Below are 6689 nucleotides of genomic sequence, written 5' to 3' on the forward strand. Positions count from 1 at the left end.
GTACTAGCACAAATAAGAAAACGCATGTATCGTATCGTGCTAATGCCAAACGTAAAGTCTCGAGCTAATATTATCGGTTGTCTGCAGTTTAGAAGAACTGAATAGAGATGCGTTGCATCCAGCACACTCATTGAAAACGTGATCCAATCAAAAGGTGAGACCTCGAGGAAGACATAATTGTACCACCAAGAGTTCGCCTTCTGTAGTCATCAGATGAAAGTATATCACTGCGTAAGGGCAAAACGTGCTCGAAGCAAGTGTGAGCCAACCACGGCCCCTGGAAGGCGATCCTTCGAAACTACGAGAAACCGCTCAAACGAAAAAGTTGTCAGGGTGTAGCCATGTCTTTTGCAGTAAGGTTATACCCTGGCAAACCTGTAAAGCTGTACGTTTTAATCAGCAAGAACAGCAAATACCGATCGGCAGTCCTAAGGTGGCATCCTCATCGACCTTGCAAAGACAAGACCACTGCAGAGGCTAGTACCTCTTCCAAACTGTTCGCTCAACTTGTCCTAGGAATTCCTTTAATTTTAAAAGTGGACGGAGATTGATGGCCTTCAGGGCAAGGAACTCTGGTTTTTTGTGCACGCGTGTAAAAGTCCATGCTCGTATATGCCTGTGCATTTTTGTTGTCCTAACAACTAGTGGTGCTATTGGAAAAATTAAAAAATTACAGCATATCCACTGAGTGAATGATGATGAGTGGGCGAAGCTGCGGAGGTTCATCGGTAAACCGTGAATCTTCCGTAAATTCTGTCCAGTACATCATCACCGACGTGAGATCGGGCGCGTTTATACTAAAGGTTCGATGAGAGTTATGACGACTTGCAGCTCACTTTAATTTTACATTTACGCTGTGAATTTTCATTGTTTAATCACGCACAGGAGAAATCGCACACACGCACTACCTTGGAGGTCAAAATCCAGTGCCTATACATCAATTTCACAAGGAGGCTGCCATTTTTAAAACACTCCACCACCGCAGCGCCGTCTATCGTCTGCGACGTTTCGCCGCCCTTCCGGTGTGTGGGGTTCCGCGGCGGTGTATGCAGCGTATGCGCTCGGTTCACAAGGTATTGCTGTTCTTCGCGGTACACGGGCAAAACAGGGCAACGCTTTTCGAGTGTAAAGGCGCTGATAAATAATCGCTAAGCTTTCAGCTTCAAAATGGCTGAAACAGCAAGCAGCTGTGGCCCACGAGACGTTCCCACAGCAGCGCCGACGATGAGAATAATGCCAATGCAGTTCTTAAGCAGCATGTGTAAATTGGTAATTGCTTTGTATGTTTTGTTATAGCTGGCCGGGTGAGGTTCTTGGAATAATCACTATAAAAGAGCGTTAACATTTAGGACAACTGTAAGTATAATCGGAGAAACGTAAATGGAGACGAGCGAACACGTAGACCATTGTCCGGCTGCGCGCTAGGTGCGCGCATTAGTGTTTAAGATGGCTCCCGGGTTTCCGGCCGTGCCGTGATTATTCAAGTTCAATGTAACTCTAACAGACCATTTTGGTTCCGCTTGGCACGTTGCAATACAATGTTCACGGAACGACAGGAGCACAAACACCAATTCCTGTGTTTATTCGTGTCGCCGTCGTAGCTTGTGGCCTCTGATCCTTGCACAGGATAAGGAACAGAAGTACGACATGTGAGCTCAAAATTCGGCGTAGAAACAACACCGATGATAAAAATAAGCCTGTTGCACATCTGGAAGCATGGCATGGCGTGAGTTCGCTTCGGCGTGAGCCGCCGCCACTAGCGATACGCCGAAGGGGCGCTCGTTTTTGGTAACATTATTGTCAATTTCTTTTCTGGCGAGTGTTTCAGAAGCATTACGATGAGCGCACGTGTCCAGGTAACGACTGGCTTTAACGAACGTGGGCCGATTATTCACGACACCCAGGCTGCCGCGCGAAAAAAAGAAGTGCGGTTGTCATAACGCTACCCCAGTTATCGTCACAAAATTGACAATGTAGAAGGGTACGCATTTGGGCTGGTTGGTTCATGATTACGGATGAGAAACAGCGCTAAAAAGGCGCCGTGGTCTCGTGTCCTTTCTTGTCCCGTCTTTTTAGCGCTGTTTCTCACCCGTAAAATTGACAAGTCGAGAAAGAACGTGCTCTCGACGAAACGTTAGAAACGCGTACCTACGCCAAAGAACACATGTCATGCGGGCCTTTCTGTCATGTAGATTGAAAAGCGCTCATTCAATAATCTCGAAATTGCACGCACTAAGATGGAACATTTTCTAGCCGCAGGCATTGTAAATCATGTGCTGTAGCATAGAAATCAGAGAGGTTCATGAGAACAACTCTTGGCCAAACATTTTGTGGATTAATCGTCAGCCTTGACATTGGTTCTCTTTGGTGCAGATGATAAAGTGTACCAGCACCCAAGCACAATCACAAGCTGGTGTGGTGACTTGGAGAAATGGCCATAACTGCAGACACCACATATAATAATATACTATTTGTCGGAGAAGAAGGCGTGCGACCTGAGAGAAGCGAAGTCATTTAAAAACATTGTGCACTTCGCATGCCTTGGCTGCCAGTCTTTCAGGCTTCCGTAGCTGTTGCCACAGCCAAACACAGCGCACTTAGCTTGTCGACCTGTTCTCGTCCGACATTTCGATTTGCGGCAGCACAATTGTTTCAGCGCGTCGAAAAATGGAAACACGCTGACCTCTCACGCACCACGCAGTGCAAGGCTCGGGAATCCGCACACAGCAGCGGCAGCGGTCGGCCGAGGTGGAGAGAGAGAAAGCGGTGAAAATACACCGGTTCGAGGCTACGCTCCTCCTCTCCGTGAAAACGGTCTATATATACGGGGTGGTCAGTGAACGGTTGTGCAGCGCGAGCGGTCGGTTTTTTCAATCAAGACGCTGCCGCGACGCTGCCTCGCGACGCTGCCTGCGTCGGCGCCGCTGCGCCGCGAGGCAAGATAGGGGGGGGGACCGTAGGAGAGGAGAAAGAGGGGGGAAGCGTAGGAGAGGAGAGGGCGATACATATCACGTACTGTCGCAGCGCATTGTCTTTAGGGAGCCTTCATGTGTGCACGCCCCCTCCGTTTTTAAGACTGGTTATGGGAGAGGGGAAGGGGAGAGGGGTAGAGGACATGGGGAATGGTGAGGGGGAGTGGAGAGGAGGTGTGTGGAGAGGGTATGCGCATGCGCAGTAAGGGTGGTCACGCCGCACACTACCACCACCACCACCGGAGAGAAGAAGAATAAACTTTATTGAAGAATTAGAGTACGTGGCTAATCCCGGGTGGAGCCCTCTTGTAGAGCCCCACTGGCCACGGCGGCTCGCCGGGCCTGGTCTAGGGTCACCAGTTGGCTCCCCAGTGCCAGCTCGGAAAGCCGTGCCTCCCAAGACCACGTTGTAAGTATTTGTAGAGAGCGCACCAACCTAGATACTGCATTGGCTGGCCGCTTGGTACATTGGTAAGTGATGTGTGTAAGTGTGGCTCTGTGGTCCCTACACCAGGGGCATACCCCTGTTGTGTATACCTGTGGAAAAATTGCGTGTAGTTTTGATATGTGGTGATATGTGTTCGTTTGGAGGCGGCGCCAATCCCGGGTTTGTTGGCTGTTTAAGTTGGGATGTGGAGGGGCGTACTGGCGTCTTGTAAGGCGTTGGTTTACCAATATCTGCCTGCTCGTTACACTTTGTTCTTCATGGTGCCCTGTGAGATGTCCGGAGGAGAGTCCTGCGTCTCGGCCAGTAAGTCCGCGAGCTACGCAGTTTGCCTCCTCGTTCCCCCTCAGGCCGTCATGCCCTGGGCACCAAGTGACGCCATGTGCCTCCATCAACGTGGGCCCCAAAATATCAGTGACGCATCTTGGAAGTGTGCCTCTAAGGTATAAGCGACATGCAGCTTGCGAGTCTGTCAAAATATATGCTGGGCGCCCCCTTCTTTCGGCTTCTCTAATTGCCAAGGCTATGGCTGCTGCCTCTGCGGTGGCACTTGATCTGGTGGGTAGGGATGCGCAGGCCACGACTTTGCTTTGGTTAGTCACTGCCAATGCATATGCTTGTTTTCTGGGGCTTTGTGGCGGCGCTGGATAAAGACTGGCGTCGGTAAAGTAGGCGTCTGGATCGCTACTTCTCTGCAGGAGTTTTCGGGCTCGCGCTTGACGGCGCTTTTTGTTGTAGAGCGGGTGCATGTTTTTTGGAACTGGTTCCACAATGATTTGTTCACGTATTTGCTTGACCACCGGACAGATACTGCCGTTTACTGCCGGCTGCCGGGAGATATCCCGGACAACGGAGACGTGACAAGGTTAGACTAAGAGGAGCTACGCCCCTAAAAAAAAACCCGCCGAAAAGGGGGTCTATCTGCGCCATCTGTTTTGAAGCTTTATGTAACTACGTTACGATCCACTGGCAAAGGAATTCCATCCTGCAATAATATTCCCAGGTGTAATGCTCAGCTCACCAAAGCATTCCGTCACGCTTTTTATGACCCGTGAGCAATGCAGTTTCAATTGCGTAACACTTTAGGGGCCCACCTTGCCATACTCCCGTAGATCTGATGTGGCGTGATCACGCTCAGAATCAGGTGGTGAATACAGGCCTAAAAGAAGGCTAGCAGTGCTGAAAACCAGGCCAAAATAAACGCACAAGGACTAAAATCACAGGGTCCCTCATGTATTCAGCTGACGACTCGAAGGCGAAAGCCATGTTCTTTTCTTCTCTGTCGATGCATTTATCCTGCGCCGCGACCCACCGAAAGCTTTCCGCACCTAACGTCGCGTTGGACTGCCTCCAGGATCGAAGGCACCCCAGCTGGTCTTGCGCTGCCTCCGTGAACGGCCCATGTTTGATCAAAGGATAGTGTCATATGATAACGTCATCATGTCACATCACGTGATTCGAAGTCACAGTGACGTTTTAATGGCGTTGCCCACTTTGGCGATCTTTGACGTCAGGGTGACTTAGTATGGTGGCGTCATCATGTCATGATGATTTTTTGCATCACTGGTGTTGGCGCCGATGCCGCAGGACGCAGACGTCGCCGACATGGGACGCCAGTCAGTTTTCGCTTTTGATGAGGCATATGAGGCTTGCGCCTTACGTCACAGAAATAACCAAGACGTAATAGCAACATTTAACTTAAAGTCGTTAAAACGCTTCGGAAGCATGCGGCTGATGCCCCCGCCGTGCAATAGAGGGCCACACCACCTCGCTAGGCGCGCGATCGCTGCTCCTACCGTCGCAAAAGCGATGGTAGGAGTAGCAATTCGATGGTAGAGGAGTGACCCTACATGCTTACCTCAAACCTTGACGTCATTGATATTTTAGATGCGAAGTATCTTAAGGCCGAGCTCAATCCGGTGGTGTGCGGCGTGACCACCCTTACTGCGCATGCGCATACCCTCTCCACACACCTCCTCTTCACTCACCATCGCCACTTTCCCTCTCCACTTTCCCTCTCCCCTTCCCCTCTCCACTGTCCCTCTCCCCTCCCCTCTCCACTTTCCCACTCCCCTTCCCCTCTCCACTCTTCCTCTGAAACGCGGGCTAGACATGCCGAAATTCTCTCCTGCGCAACGCCGCGATGAGCTCGAGCGCATGCGCGTCCCCTCCCCTTCTCTCTCCTCTCCTACGCTGCCTCCCTCTCGCCCGCCTGTCGACCGCGTTCCCCGCTCGCCCTGTGAGAATTAACGGCCAGGCTAGATGGAAGATACGACGCGCGTAGCGTCCCTCTTCGCGTTCCACGACGCGAGGTCGGTAGCATGCCCAACGAACGCCAACGGAACGCGACCGTGCAAGTGCTCCGGCTTCGCATCGCCTCATGGTCCCGTTTAGCGGGAGATGGTGTAATTTTTGTAAACGGAGCGATGGGAAATCTACGAGCGGGAACCGCTGGGTAGCCGTGCTACGCACTTCCTCCGGTTTCACAGTAGTGGACCTGCATTTATTGCAGGAGTAAGAACTACGCCAATGACTACAAAAGCACGAGATTTTTCTTTGGCTCTGTTTCTTTTTATTTCTTTCTGTGGGTATGAAACTTTGGCCATGCTGTTTTTTACGGCGTTTTGCGATTGCATTGAGATATTCGCATCATTGGTCGCTTGGTGCCATGCAGTCCCACTAACATAACCATGTTCTCTTCTACAGCGGACACAGGCACTCCGTGTGAACAATGTCTTATCCATACCATCTGGAACTTGTGCCCCTGAGGTCTAGTTTATTAGGTAGGGTAACCAACATTGTGGTACAGCGCCACAAAGGCAGCGCTCCTGTAATTCAGCAGGTCAGTCACATTAAAAATAGTTGCCTCCAATCACGAATCAGTGCACGTGAGACTTACAACTTCTCAGAATACAAACGGTGAGCCAGAAACTGCGGCATTGTAAACGACGAGATGTCTGTCCACTTTTTTGTGGGCCCTGGGACACGTTTCCAAGTTTCCATTGAATGACTTCACTAAAACAATTTGTTGCCTCACGTATTGACGCCCGCAAAAATTTTACAATCCGTCAAGTACGAGCAGAGTTACAGGGATTTGTCGCGCGCTACGCAGGGGGGGGGGGCTAGGGATGACAGGGGGTGCAAGAGGCTACATCCATTTGTCAGCGCGTAATGACCCTGAGCACTTTCTTTCCTTTTTTTTCTTCTTCGAATGCTCGGCTTACTTTCAGTGTGCGCGGACACGTGGCGGCATCCCGCCGCGGCCGCGGTAA

The sequence above is a fragment of the Rhipicephalus sanguineus genome, chromosome 7 (assembly GCF_013339695.2).
Source record: "Rhipicephalus sanguineus isolate Rsan-2018 chromosome 7, BIME_Rsan_1.4, whole genome shotgun sequence".
Classification (NCBI taxonomy): domain Eukaryota; kingdom Metazoa; phylum Arthropoda; class Arachnida; order Ixodida; family Ixodidae; genus Rhipicephalus; species Rhipicephalus sanguineus.